We start from the raw sequence: 16,865 nt of genomic DNA, 5'->3' as shown, positions 1-16,865 counted from the left end.
GAAAACGCCAATCATTTTACAGGTTTGGTGAAATACTTGCGAGTCCGCATGTGCGTCTAGTGAGCTGGATTCGGTGAGATTCTTGCTCTCTCATGCTGTATTTTGCAAGATATTCTCAATTTCAGGCTTTATTTTCCACCCTCTGAAATCGAACCGAAAAATCTCTTGATCATTTTTTTAATGGCTAATATAATCAAGAAAACAGTTCTTTGTCAAATTCTAGTTATTTTATCATGATCATGTAAAGTCTGAGAATTATTTTGCATTTTATCAATTTACCTCGAGCTTTAAAATATTTTTTGAGTGCCTAAAATGTTCTTAAAAGTTGCTTATTTTTTGTTGAAAGATTTGACTCCGCACCCTGTAAAAGCATAGTTTATTTATATATATTTACTATGTAACATGCTAGCTAGGCAAGCGCGGTATCATTATCTAAACACTAAACACTAAATCGAATGAGAATAAAAACAAGCTGTCTGGTTTAATAGTTTAACAATTCGAAAATTTTATAAAAAGTTTAATGTGTAGAAAGGACAATTTTATGACTTATACCACTTTATGCAACTGACATTGCTATCTAATCAAGTAAGGCATTTCTTCAAATTTATTTTTTAAGCTTAATTCAAAAACATAGTCCTTTGAAATAATTCTGTAGAAGAAATGATGGTTTAATGTATGAAATATAAATTTTTGAATTACCTTTCACTCATAAAATATTTATAACATCAAAACTATTAGATCTATCAAATCAATTCTATTTTTTAAATTGAGTCTAAAAATACATAATAAATAATGTCAGACTTGTCTATACTACAATGTCTCAGAATTTTATTTTCATCAAATTAATTTACATTACATGAAGGGATCATCAATTTTATTCATTTACACATTGCATATCAGGAATATCACTTTTATGAAAATTATTTTTTCCACTTTCTTAGTAAAATTGCTTTTTAAATATAAGAGGATTTTCAATGTCATACTTACATTTTATTATTGTAAAATTTAAAACATTCATTATTGGTATAAGATAATTTAATTAAAAATTATAGGATTTATTTTGGGACAAATTTATTGTAATATACAGTATATAAATTAAAATTTATTTATAACTATGAAAAATAACAATATTTTATTAAGAACATACTTTTAATGTATCATATTATTTTGTTATAGCCCTTTACGTGTTTTGTTTTGCATTTTAAATAATACAGGAATCAATTTAAAAAATAAAACATTTATTGTCAAGTGAAACATTTAGAACATTATTCATTTTTATTTCTTATTTTTTTAATTTCTTCCATAAAAACAGTATTACATCTCTTTCCTTCTTTACCAGATAAACCTTACAGGATTATATGAAATATCTGAAATAAAAGAAAGAAATCACTTTCATGATAAAATTTTACCAACACATTATTAGAATAAGGAAGATTAAATGCCATTAATTTGAAATCATTTAAGTCCTTAGGTATCCCTTTTAAACTTATTTTAAGTTTGACAGATATTTTGATTATAGTTCTAAGATTATTCTATACACTAATGAAAGATAGCAGGTGTGTTTAGTTTTGTAGTTCTTATGTTTGGATTGAAATTTGTTTCAAGAAAAATAAATTGTATTTATAAACGAAGACTCTTAAAAATGTAAGTATATTGAAAAATTAGTAAGGTACACTTACATACTTACTGTCATTATATAAAAGCTAAGTATCAAGAGATAAATGTGAAGTATAAATAAAAAGTAAAGTATCATTAGTTAACTTTGAATAATTATAAACAAAATATTATGCAAATCATCATACACAAAAAAAAAATAGAAGGGATGAAAGTAGAAACAGACAAGGAGATTGGGAATTTGCATTTTTAATAATTACTTTTTATATATAATATACTACCTTTCTTGTAATACTTTTCAATAATTACTGGAAAATGGGGTAACTTTGTGAGAAACAAGGTAAATATTTACCACACATATTTTCTAACTTGTTTTAAAATGAGATTTTCTCAAATTAAAAGAATTCTTAGGGAAGAATAAAATAATTATTTCACTAATAATTATAAAACTTTCAAATAATCGGACACATGCTTTAACAATCAACAGAAGCAAAGATTAAAATTTAAAAATAAAGAAATATAATCATTATTATATTTTATGTTATAATACTGAAACAAAGTTTGGCGAGTTGCTTGGCGAATATTTCAAAGTAAAGCTTTTCGCCAGTATAATTCTTTACATATATAAAAATAGAAATTATTTCTATTTAAAGTAATTAAAACTTTGATCGGAACAAATTATAATAAGTTTTAATTTTATTAGCTTAAAATAAATAAATATTTAACGTCGCCGCCATTTTTATTTACATTTGTATATGTCATCACATAAAATTGAAACGTCATAAAAAGCAAACGATCTGATTGGTTCATGAAAGAAATTGCCTGAACGGTTGCAGATATTTCGTGCAACCGTAATTTCTATATCACACGAGCGATTTTTGGAGAAATTTCACTTACAGTTGCACTTACACTTGCAGTTACACTTGCAGTTGCACATATTTTCTCCCGTGTGATATAGCCATAAGAAACTCGTTATGAAAAATAGACATCCAATAGCTTTAATAGCTATTATACTTTAAATTTATTGCTTACTAGCCGCCTAAGGCGGCCAGCTGTCCGCCACGCTGAAGGTTTTCACAAATAAAGTTTTTTAAAACATAGCAGGAAATCTGAAGATTAGTGGACAATTAAAGTGTTCCTGTCCAGCAATTTTGTCTTCATATCCAGTTCTGCTGCAGATGTGTTATAGCTCTTGAGGATGTTTGAAATTATATAGCTACAACGCTTAAGAAAAAAAAACTGAAATGCTAAATACATGAAAAGAACACGAAAACGAATAAATTTTTTGTGGTATCAAATTCTATTTCTATATCTGTTACGTCAAGCACTCAGGTATTATAATTTGATCTAGTTGTGCTTGTATAATTTTGATCTAGTTGCGCTTTCTACGTCATTTTGCTAACATCGTTTGGTTTGTTATTTAACATCGTTTGGTTTGTTATTTCTAAGTTAACTTTCAAAAAATTGGCTGGCATCAGCATTTTTATTCTTTAAGTTGTTTATTTTTTCTTTTGGAATTCGTTTCTTTTTAGCGAAATGTTTTTCAACCTAATCGAATTCTTTGCCGACTGTTCTCTGTATATATAAAGAAAATAAAGTAAATATTTTTAAAGTGTTGTGAAAAGAATTTTTAGTTGTACAAAGTACTACAATATCGCTATAAAAATTATCGTCTTCGCTTAAGAAAAAAAAAATAGAGCGTGGAAAGAAGAAGAAAAACTTATTATAACAATTATGAACAGCGACAAATATATCAAAGCGAAGCGTTCTATTTACGTATCGAATATGTTGCCACATTTTTAATACAAAAGTTAAACTTTTCTCCACTTTAACAAATGTAAACTAATGCGAACTTTACAATTAAATTATTAATTCCTTCGTATATTATTGGTTTAAGTTGTCGAAAATTAATATTTCAATTGTGAGGTTCGCATTAGCATACATTTATAAGAGTGGGGAAAAAATAGTTTTTTGAATATGGCTCTTTGAAGACGAAAAAGCAGACGAAAAGCATAGACTTACAAAATGACTGATAACTAAATAACTAATCAAGATTTTTGAAAAAGAAAAAAAATACTTCTTCATTATGTCAAAACACAATTATGGGCCGAGTTTCATGCCCGGGCGAGGCTTCTGGGGCGATATATTGTGATTACAGACACACACACACAGCCGCGTTTATTATTATGTATAGATAAGACTTACTCTATACTGTTAGAAATTTCTCGGAAAAAAGATTAAAACAAAACAATGTATTGAACTGTTATTTTACTATATTCAAGCAAAATAGTCAAATAATAGTAAATATGATGGTATATAAACTGTTAACTGTGAGAAAAACCGTTTGTTTATCGTTTTAATCGAATACGGTTAAACAACTAGAATTTTGTCACACCAACTAGGCCCACCTAAGGAAGCCACTTAGCTTCTTGCAGATGGGCACATTTTATAGGGATATATATTTATGGATATATATGCCGAGAGGGATATTCTGTCAATCTCATGACCGATAGAAGGGAGATTTGAATCCCAGGCATCACTCTACAATATTTCCGCCATTTACTTCAACACATGAAGAGTCTTCAGTGTCCTGAACTTCCCATTTTGTGACCCTGGACCAGTAAAATATGATACTCTCATTCACTCTGAGATAGCTGCACTATAAGGCTGTTTCTTTTTAACGGTTTTGAAACCATACTTGTTGTAAATGGTTAAAAAAAATCCATGTAGTAGTCATGTTCTTTTAACCATTCCAGTTGCAAAGGTCTTGAGATAGTAAAAGTAAAAAATGCTCTTTACTATAAAATTTACAGTTCATTAGATTGTTAGACTGCGGCCTGTTGTTTTACCATAATTTTAGACTGAAACTTCAAACGGTGTACATTTGGAAATATTTTAACTAAAAAAATGTGTTGAAATTTTATGGTTGCTTAAGTAAAAAGATATTCAAAAATATACAAAATAGGCTAGAAAATATTTTAAGAAGAAATTCATATGCAATCTATTTCATATAATTATCTTTCATATATTTCGCACATTATTGAAAAGGACTCATTAGTAAACTAAGAATTTCAGCTCTTATCATTAGTAAACTTATTTTCATTTTCGAAGAATAGATACTTTCTGTCAGCAACGAGACGTGTAAACGGAAAAAGATATACTATATGAGATCTGAACTAGGATCAGCGGAAAACGAAACTGGGGAAAAAGAAAAATATGATTGAGATGGATTGTTTACAGTAGACGATAATAATTCTCCGAAAATCGAAAAAGAGTGGATGGGTGTCATTTCTATACATCGACATTAAATATTAAATTTCAAGAAATTAGTACTTTATAAATGAATATAGTTTATGTTGCTAAAACTGATTGTTACTTTAATGTAATTATCAAATAAACTTTGGATAAAAGTGAATGCAAGTTTTAGAATAAAAATTGTTTTGCGAAAATTTCATTAAATTTTTATAACTATTTTGCCAGCAAATATTATAATTGGCAATGAAAGAGAAATTCTTAGCGCAATTTATTAAGATTTTTCAATTTATTTCGCAATTTCATGAGTCTTTTATGCATTTCTATTCGTATTAAATACTAAATCATTTGTTATTTCCTAACTGTTAAAAATTATTCCGTTGAAACTTATAATATTATGTCAATGTAATACATACTTTTTTTTAAAAAATGAATTAAAATCTTAGCTTCAAAAATGCTTTCTGAAAGATTTATAAAATTCAAGAAACGTTTTGCGGGGAAATGTAATCAGCAATGAAATGGAAATATATATTAGCTTAATAACTTAATATGATTTTTTTTCAAAATCATTTCTCCGTAAGTTCATGCGTCTTTCATACATTTATTCCTAAAAAATCTAAAACGCGAGCAATGTGAATTCAAAATTTTTTGATTCCTGTAACTGTTAATTACTTAAAAATTAAAAAAAAATTGTAACCTAGACTGGTTCTGGTGAAACAGATTATACCACCTCTCTTGTAAAAAATTAATACTCGAATTTCATGAAACTTTCTTTATTTTTGACGAAACCGTTTCCTAGTGTATGTTCCGAGTAAAATTTTCGTCAAAGTGACGAAATAAGTGTTATCACTTCAAATAAATAAATTTCGTCAAAAAAATATAAAAAAATAAATATTTTGTATTCTTAATTTTTAAAAAAAGTAGCGAGTACTGTTTGTAAATTTACACGATAAAGCAACAAAGCAACACGATAAGGAAGGGATAGAGGAGAGTGATAACTTGCAACTGTGTCCGAATGGGAATCGAACCTGTGATTTTCTTGGTACGACGCCAACGCCTTGACCACTATGCATGCCGGTCAACTTACTCAGCCACTTACTTTTTAATCACCTCGTTTTAATTCCAGCTTTGTCAATCTATTCAGCAATTTCTAACGATGCACTACGATGAGTTACGAGAAGAGGAATTATTTGACAGTTCGCGTTTTCTCACAAATTGCGTGATTTCGTGACGAAATTAGTCAAAAAATAAACAAAATGCAACTTAAGAACAGTTAAATTGCCAAAATTGAGAATTTTTTTTCTGAGCGTGTGCTGAAATGCACACGCTCAGAAAAAACTGCTGACGCACGAATACTGCTAAAACACATAAATAGCGTCCATGATTGTTCCAAAAATAACTTCTGCTTTTATACATCCAGATTTAATAAAAATATTATCCCCTGAAATAAGAAGAATATTTAGGTATAAACATACATTAAATATACTTTTGGATAACTCTTATTAAAAGAAAAATCATTATTACACTTCAATTCATTTTATAAAGTTTTTGAAACGCAAGGTAGCTAAAAATAAATTATATCCCAAACTTAATGGAAGAATTACTTTTAAAAGAAAGCACTTGCCTTTTAATTGGATCTTCTTTAAATTTTTATTGATTTATAAAGTATGCATGGAACAACTTGTCAAGATATTGGTGGGGGACTTAAGAGACGCAAATGGAATCTTTCGAATAATTTTTTTTTACATCGTTTTGCTTAGTTGCGATAATTAATCCTATCAATTTTATATTAAAGATTAACCATGAGTTTCTATGTAAAAATTTTAGAGTTTACAGAAAATGAAAAGTAATCCCGATGAAAATATCGAATAATTTGACTTTAAATCACATGATTAAAGCTGTTATTTCTGCGAAAAAACAGAAAATTTTACTGCCAGAAAAAAACATGATGCGTTAAATTTAATCACATGATTAAATAAGCTAATTTCTGATAAAAAAAATGGAAAGTATTACTTCCAGAAAATGTTATTAACAATCATTCATGGGATTATATTCACTAGCAAAAGGTTTTTATTTGAAAAAGTAACAAATAAAAAATGCAAAACAAAAGGGTAACGATTTTAAAGTACATTTCATGGAAATTAAAAATTTAAAGGAACGTTAAATTTCATTAAAAATCCATGAAAAGTATTTTTTTAAATTTAAAATACGGGAAAATATTACAAAATTCAATAAAATAATGAACGTTGAAAATATCTAAAATCCAAAAAAGAAATCAAAATTCAATATCTGTATCTAAAATGGTATTTTAAATTAGGCTAATTGTAAAAATGCCAAATCTTTAGAAATTTTGTTTTTACTTTCGGAATTTGTAGTCATAAATTAATTTGTTGAACGAATTCGGAAACATTATAATTTTTATTTCAAGTAAATAAAAGAAATTAAACATTGTATTCATACATAAGTAACCCCTTGAAAACATCTCATCTTAATAAAAGTTGAAAGAAAACATTTTTATATTTTAAATAATGACGATTGTTGTTCATTTTTTGCTTATGAAAGATAGAACACAAAGGTTTTGTTTTTAAATTTATTCGTATAAGGAATTAAATTTTAATAAGGAATTAAATTAATATAAGGAATTAAATTTTTATATGGTAAAATTTGAAAAAGGAGGGAAATAAATTTTATTAAAAAAAAAGTAATAAAGACTAGAATATTTTTTATGCTGACTATATTATAACTAAATAAAGAGTAATTTTTTTTTATTTTAAACCTTAAATACCTAAAAAAAGTAATTTTTGTACAAAAAAATTTTCTTTCAGTAATGTTAAATAAATTATTGAATTTGATTACCATATTGAACACACATATGGTGAACAAAAATATTGCTCGTCAAAATTTTAAAAAATCGATTAATTTTCAACCATGAATTCATTTTCATTAGCGATATCTAACACCTTTTCCAAAATCTAAATTATTATTGCTGCATATTCCAAATGGACAAGATTTTATTTTTGATTTTCTTAATTTTTTTGATCCACTTAGTGAAAAATGTATATTTTTTACTTCAAAAAATGTACGACAGATCTATAAATCACGCTTATTTTCAGAACTACTCTCTCGGAATAACTGGTAGTAATTGTTTAATAAGCTCTGTACCGAGTCAATTATTAAAAAAAAGTATACTCTTGTTGACTAATTACATATTTAATAATTTGCCATGCTTTTCATTTAAATCAGATTAGAATTTGATTACAATCGGAAAATACAAGTCTGTTTAAAATATTTTAAGCTTTTGAATAGGTGGCAAACTCCCTTTTTCATTAATAAAACTTAAAACAATTTTCACCCATTTGCACTTTGTGAGTGGTATGATAATCTTTTAAAAAACTTGTATTTTTACCCTCTACGCACGGTGGTCAGATGGGCAAGCAAACATTAATGGCAGAATGACAGAACTTCTTTAATTATAAGAGACTGAAATAATTCAACTAATAAGCTTTTATGGATAAAAGTTAAATTATGCTATTTTTATGTAATACACACATGAACTATTGCTTCCGACACGTAAAAATAGTAAATAAATATCTTCCTAACTTATCAAAAAAGAGACAAGATGTCTCGGGGGAAAGTATTTTTTAGCGTTGAGTCAAAGCCATAGATCATAGATATAAAGGCAGTAATGAAATAATCTCTGGTGACAGAATGACCCAAAACTCTGGTCCTACAGCTGATCTCACTTAAAGTTCAAAGTTGTGTTTCACGGTTGTTTCTCATTAACAATTTTTAAGAAAAAGAACCCCCGGAAAGTTTCCAAGGGACGACATTTGCGTCGGAAATTCGGACAAAGGACTCTGCGGACCATGGGAGAGAAAGTTATAAACTCAGAAAGAAGTATGATAACTTCTTTCCTGAAGGAAGCTATAGAGATAGGATGGAGTGACATTTGAATTTTAAAAGTATTTTCCCATCGGTGTGCTAAGCTACATGTATCAACTCCGAGCGGGATGAGTAGGTGCTGGTTTGTTAACAGTTTCCAGTAAAGATCTCTTGAAATATATACTTTTTATTTATTTATATTTATTTTTTATGCTGCGATATTCGACCTCTTTGCACCTCCATTGTGGTCAGGCGTAAAAAAGAGAAAAATTCTGTTTTCTTTTAAGTAGGTTAAACGATGTCAAAAGGATGACCATTAAAAAATAAAAAAAATTACAAATAATGCATTTATATTTTTTATCTAAAAAACAAAAACTCAAAGCAATATCAATATCTCTTTATCTTTGTTTATTTTTCTTTTCAGTTTCTTTCCAACAGAATTTAACCAGATTGAAGAGTGCTGGCTAAAAGGGCGAACTGGGATAAGTCCGGTATCTCAGTCCATCCCCATCACAACTGATTCTTAGAAGATAGAAGATGCTTGTCATTTAATGACTGTCATTCAATACTTGTCATTCAATTATTTCCAAATATGTCATTGAGTGTTCAAAAAAGCCACTCTCTCTTTCAGGAAATCAAAATCCTTAAATGTGTTTTGAAAAAGAAGTTAGCTGTTAAGGAAAATAAAGCACATTGAATTTATAAATTTAAAAAAAATAATTTCAGAAATTTTGAAGAAAGGTTTTTTTTTGGAAGATCTTTTTAAAAAAATCAAAGAAAAATAATGATTTCATTCGAAATTCTCGCTACAAATATTTGCACTTTTTCTCGAAAAAAGTAACGAAAAATCTAGTTAAAGTACTAATTTGCAAGTGAGAGTACGTACTTTTTACTTTTATTTTCATTACAAGTAACAAAAGTAAAAGTATCGCTTTCCTCGTATGATATCAAAGACTTAAGCACATTATTTAAACAGCTATTTCTGATAAATAACAGAAAGTTCTGTTTACAGAAAATGCTTGATAACAATGCTTGAAATATTGCTTAATAATAAAAACGTGAGGTTATATAGTTTTTCATTTTTAGCACATCCTAATACATCCTTAACTCTTTAACATATGCCCAAACCTATTTCTTACTATAATTAAAAATGTAATGAGGATGTTGCAGTTTTTCATTGTTGTGGGTACATTTTTATTTGCCGGAAAATCACATGGTAGGATCCAGTTTCTCCACATTTATTTCCATTTTGGTTTGGTTGTCATCAGCATAAAATTGAAACATAAGTCTTACAGCCATTGTTTTCCTAAAAAAATATTTTTGTATCTGTAATTTACTCGTTGTACCTAGAGCCCCTGAATTAGAGTATTGCAGTGCATAACATAGTATAGGAGCCTTAATTGTACCTATACTGTTATTATTACAGTTTTGATTTTGTTTATTTTCTAAATTAAGAATTAAGGAGAATTTTTATTTATCATTATAACGTAATTCTACGTTACATTTTAGGATAAAGCTATTTAAATCGGCATCTGATCTTATTAACCACAGTGCAATTATTATTCTTTGGTGCAAATTAAATAAATATGCCATTATGGATTACGATTAAAGAGATTCGTAAATTGATTCAGAACTTAACTTTCAGCTTCATGCACAAAATGATGAATGCAAAATTTGCATTTAAAATATACATCCGTTTGATTGGTCAGCAAAAATATTAAATTGTAGTTGCGAACTCACCAAATTTGTGTAACAATATACTTTTAATTTTAAATGCTATTTCAAAAAATGAATACTTAGAAAATTATTTATGTTCACCAATAGATCTTAATAGTATCATAAAAGAGGGAGAAATTTGGACATGGGAGTTGGGGAGACAATTGTTTTTTTTTTTAGTGCAGACACTTTTAGTTGATTAATTTCAAACGTTTCATGCAAGAAACAGCAATTTTTGCGATGCAATCATCGGGGTTGGTGAGCGTCAGCAAGCAGGGAGCTTAGCTCCCTAGTCTTGATAAATATTACTTTTAAGGGTACCCAAAAAATGACCAAAATATCGAAAGAAAATGTATTGCTTATAATAAAACTTAAAACTACTTCAAAGGCACTGAAACGAAATCATCTCTCTATCTACACTTTATAAAAAGTTATGAATGATTTTAGATTGCTCAGCAGACAGACAGACTTTAAAGTGCTTTTTCTCATTGATGATAGTTTTGCGTTTTAATCTTAATCCTTAAGGCATTTTTTTTTATTTAAGATAAAGCTTTGAAGTAAACTCTTTTATCTTAAGTATAATCCACTTATTTAAACTGTACGTGGAATAAGCATTTTATGAGGTATTAAAATTTTTACAGCATGTTATATATACCTAGCAGGAATTTTTAACCTTTTTTTCAACTTTTTTACAAAATAATCTATAAAAAATATTCTAATTGATATTTCAACAAATAAATGAGCAAAATTGTTAAAATGAATGTTCTAAGCCCTAAGAAAAAGAAAATTTTTGAAAATATGTTAAACTAAGAAGGCTTTAGGGATTTAAAAATTAAAATTGTTTAAATTTTCTTTAATTTTTAAGAAAATTAAACAGTTTAATTATTTTTTAAGTTAAATTATTGATTATAAGTTAAATGAGCATCGTCAAAATTAATCATTATACATTTATTTAAAAAAGTTGTTGCAAAGGTACTGTGACCACTTAAAAATTCATACTAAGCAAATTAATTTACTTCTAACATTAAGAAAAATAGAACAATTAAATATTAATTGGTTAAATTTAAAAAATTTTTTATAGAATCCTTTTAAAAATTTAAAAATGAAGTCAAACTATATTTACGTTGGAAGTAGCACGCGTAAGTCAATAAAAATATGAACTTCAGCAAACTTTGATGAATTTGAAATAAACGAGATTCAATATGGTTTGATTGAACACTGTTTCGATTGAACACTTTGAATAAAAAAATTTTTTATTCTTCTAAGCAAAAAAATTATTTTACTTATAAATATTTCAATAAAACTTTGTTAGCAATTATTTTTGTTACAATTATTTTTCTTTTGCCTTAAACAGATTTCTTTAAATGCAAAATACCATGTTTCCTAGCAAAATGGAATTTTTTTTCAATCCTTTTTTGAAACACACTAATGAAAAGATAAATATGTAGATCAGACGTAAAGATATGTATGATGTCTGGTAAATAAGCTATGGTTTTTTTTGCTAATCTAATAAAACAAAGGCAAAGATTTAATGAACTGACTATACTTTACAAATATGCATTCTTTTAAAATGAAGGAGAGCTTATTTATTATTCAGCGCGACTTTGGATTTGATCCTGTGAAAATGAGATTTCACTTTTTTGACTCGCAAAATAAACAAGGTTAAAAAAAATTAAGGAGATCAAAAATGAAATTCTTGTATAACGATAACAGCCAGGGGCATTTTAATTTTGTGGAAAAATACTCAAAAGAGTTAACATGCTGAAGGACCAAAATATTTAGATTATAAATAATTTCTGCCTGCGACAGGTTTAATATTATTCTTGGGGATTATTTACGAAAATATGTTATTTTCCTTCACTCTTTAAAAATAAATTGAATATAATAAATATTATTTTCAATGTAACTTGATCGATTTTCTTATTATTGATTAATTTTGAAGTAATAAGTATCTTGCCATGATTTAAGCTACAAATGAGATATAGTCAAATGATTAAATTAATTTGAGCAATATTTTAATCTTTGAACTCGTAACAATTCTCAAATAATATTTTAATCATTAAGGAAACTAAGTTTGAGAAAAACTTTGTTTTTATTTTAAAGTAGCATAAACTAGTAATGTATTCTCATTTCTCAATGTACAGTGCAGAAAATTAAAAAAAAACAGACCACTCTGAATAACTTTTGATCTAATGATAAGATTTTCACATTCTAGGATTCATTCTTAATGGTTCAAGGGGATGATTTCAAATATATTAATTAATTAGTGCAGGAGATATATTAAGCTATGAAATTAGACACAAAAACGTACTTTCTCTGAATAAACATACTATTTTTTCGACAGATTTAGATTTCTGATCACCAAAATATTAGAGTGAGCTGCAATGGAAAATTTGGTCCCAACAGTCTGGTCAAGAGAGCGGTCAAAAGTTTGAACCCCTTAATGTCAATTTTATTTTTTGCGTATTTCGCCATATCTCGAGAACTTTTTTAATGAATCGAAATATTTCTCTCACAATTATAGAATTCATTCTTCTAAAAATAATTTCATGGAAAAAAAACTTTTAGTAAATGTTTATAATTTTTTTATTATTTTATTTAATGTTAGTCGAAAACATTTTGAATTGCAACGTATAGAATTTTTACATCATTTTGAATAATATTATTTAACGAGGCAAAATAGAAAATTAGAGCAAAATCGGAGGAATAGTTCCTGTGAAATCTAATTAAAAAAAAGTCGTATCTTCAAACGGATGGGTTTTTTTCTACCGATTTCTTGGCGTGTTGAATTGTATGCTTACCAAAAAAACATTTTATTAAATGTAACATTAATTTAGTGCTTCTTTAGTGCGTCTTTAGTGCTTCTGACTTATGATGAACCTCATTTGAGGAGGTTGAAGTACTTAACCTGGACTTCCAAACTCTATCTTCGAATCGAATTTGAGAGAAACAGTCATCACATATCATTAGGAGAGATCAATTATTCGGCTATTTATCAAAATCGAGCCAAACTAATGAAGTTGGGTAAAGTGATTTTAAATTGTTTGGTGATTAATCAAATTAACGGATATTACACATTTATGTCGAATCTTTACATTCAAAGATCACATATATAATTAAATGAATAATTATCAAGTGAAATTGCTTTACATTTATTACTTCTTATAGCGTCACACATTCCATGTCAGTAAGTTTGTTTTGGTTTTTTTTCCAAATATAGTTGATTATTTTTCAAATCCTTGTATCCGTTAATTTTGTTACGATTAACATATTAACAGAATAAACTTACTAAAAATTACAAATACAAAATAATATATATACAAAGTATACAGAAAAGGGTCTTTTTAACTTCTTTCTAGTGAAAAAAAAATGAACAGCATGAGTTAAATGAGTAGCGACCACAAGGGTTCGTAAACAAAGCGTCTATTTTTTTCAAGCGTTGTTTACAGAATTATTTGCTTTTAGAACTGTTACGTTTATTGAATTAATCATTTATTATTATTATTTATTTAATCATTATTATTCATTCATTTTTTTTATTTTTACTACAATTTATTTATTTTCTTTTCCATAGATTTTTTCTGCATTTTTAATTATATCTTAATATCTAATTATAAATTCTTTGACTTTTCGTGAGAGACCGGTAATCATCACGTGGTCTTGATCTTCCTTATGATATTTGAAATTGCCGGAAAAAAATTTTTTTCATCAAATATGAACAAATGATTTTATTTGGGTTCATTTTTTCTTTCGTTTTTCAGAATATCTGTCTCTATTTTTATAACGTTCAAATAGTATGCCATAGTTGTTTTCATTACACTGTTAAAATTTTTATTCTGAAATTACGGTAAAATAAGGGGAAGCAATTTGTCCATCCAAGTAGAATTGCAGTTATGGATTATAATCACTTAAAAATGGCATGGTTTCTAGACCATGACAATTAAATTTATCTGGACATTGGATTAAGGTCTTGTTAGTTTTCTTGTTAGGTAGCGGACATTGGATTTCGGTTGCGGCTGAGCTGTGTTTTGTCATATGAGCCGTATGATTTGTCTCAATAAGTTTATCTGGTAGTACCATCTATCCCGAAAAATGTGAAATACTAGACTTTTTGTTTTAAACAGCTCTGTGATGTTACCATCTATGCGTGAATTAGAGTTTCGTAATTTAATAGTTCAGGGTTACCTATCGAGAACTGCAGGACTCTTCAGATTCTTCATATATTGAAGGAATGGAAGAAATATTATGGTGAGATTGGCAAATTGACCCTCCCTGTTATAGTATCTACACAGCTATCTACCAGGACTTAAGGGGCCTCATGATGTGCGCCTAGTTGTCGGTGTTAAAACATGAGTTCTTTAATTGCATTTGAAGAAAACAGTCAACAAACGATTTTTCTCACAGTAAACAGCTTGTCTACCATCTTTTTTTTTCAAACTACACTGAGAAAAAATGTATTGTATAAACTACCAGAATATGGTAAAATTTGTGGGAAAACTAAAAAGCGCGGTAATTTTTACCGAAGTGATGTAATTTTGAAAAACAAGACCTTCCGATAAACTGTTATCATATAAACAGAACAATTACCAAGTGAAAGATTTAAATGCTGTATGCTTTGATTTTATCAACGAGAATTATGGGTTTTTTTCTTTACCGTACAATACTGTAATTTTGCCAGAATTTTTTTCTCTGTGTTTGTTATTATTGTTGTTTAACTATTTTTCAGTATCAGTAGACTAACTCGCGTCATGAGATAAAGTACAAAAGGTGTATACCATGCGTGACTTGTGCGCGAATTCTTAACAATTCAATCTGCCTAACTTTTCAAGAGCAGTCGCGAGATTTAGAAATTTTGATATATCTAGAAACTAATAAGGATCAAATCAAGCGTGTCTGTATCAAACTCTTTTTCTTTATGCGAACTGGTCAAAGGACTTGCATTTCCTTGAATAAATACTCAAGTTCTTTATGATATCATACATTACAATCACTAGCTCATGATTTTTATTTTAAAGTCAAAAAACAAAAACTCAGAAACAAATAACATAAGTAGAATAAAATTAGTTACTCAAATATGTATTCAAATGGAAAAAGGTCTGGTTTTAATTAACTGCGCAATGCGACAGTAGAAAATCTTAACACCATTTACTTCGTTTATCCATTTAAAACAATAACTAAAAACAGACATAGCCAACAGGCTTTAAACTTAGATGATCTAATAATAGTAAAACTCACAACATTTATTATCGAATTTATCACAACATTTATTATCGTTATATTTGCCTAAAAATGAAGTTTTTACATTATCACTCACGTTTTACCGTTTTTATTTCTTGGGACTAATTATTTAAAATATTTTAGCATTTTGATTATTTTGACTTTAATAAGAAAATTTCGTACTGAAATTGTGAAAATTTTTGCTATTAAAATATATTTATTCTGGTTCATAATGCGAGAAAAAAAAATAGTGCGTGGAGTCCCTCCGCGCGGAAGAAGTTAAACTTCGCAACCTGCGACATTAATTGTAGAAGAATCAGCAGTCGTAGAAGGATCACTAGTTCTATTCAACGACTCTTTTTCCTGCTCCGCTCGCTTCCGTGCTCTGTAATCACGATAATATTGTGCATTTTTCCCTCGTGGACCTCTTGAACCAGTGAAAGTGCTTGTGGTTGCCTCATCGTCTAGCCCTGGAAAATGTTTTTGTATTAATGTATGCGTCATAATGTAATTTCAGAAGAGAAAACCTAACAATCAATTGATATTCACAAGAGACGTACCTTGACATAGCCTTAAATCCGTCGCATTGTCCGTAGGATTGTTTTCACTGATTTTTTACTATTGTTATCCACTAAATTTGAAAATAAAAAATACTACACTATTAAATTATATGTGTATCAAAACAAACTAAAAAAATATTTATAGAAAAACAATTCTTTTATTATTTTTATGCTAGTGAGAACCAAAACAATATGGAAATGAATGAGGGAAAACTGGATCCTACCACGTGATTTCCTGGCCAATAAAAATGTAGCGTTAAACATTTAACACAGCCTTGTTGAAAGTCGCATAAGAAGTATAACTTCAATAATTTGTTTATTAGATCAAAATAAGCTATTTTGTTGCTTATAGTATAAATATAGAATATTCTACTCCTGATAAACCATCGAATTCCATCGATAAACAGTTAATAGAAAAGATTGAGATTCTTACCCTTGTAATGCGTGTTATCAATAATCGTTTCAATTGTCTCAATAAAGAAACAAATGTCTGCTAAGTTGCCTGTCTACGAAATTTTTCCATTTTCAAAATCTGGCCACTTTATCATAGTTTATGACAAATTAATGTATTAGCACAGTATAAATGAAATTAACACATTATGAATGAATGTATATGCTTTAAAT

This window comes from Parasteatoda tepidariorum, chromosome 6 (assembly GCF_982258835.1).
Source record: "Parasteatoda tepidariorum strain Cologne lab strain chromosome 6, Ptep-v5.0, whole genome shotgun sequence".
In the NCBI taxonomy this organism is placed as follows: domain Eukaryota; kingdom Metazoa; phylum Arthropoda; class Arachnida; order Araneae; family Theridiidae; genus Parasteatoda; species Parasteatoda tepidariorum.
Note: the sequence above shows the minus strand (reverse complement) of the source record.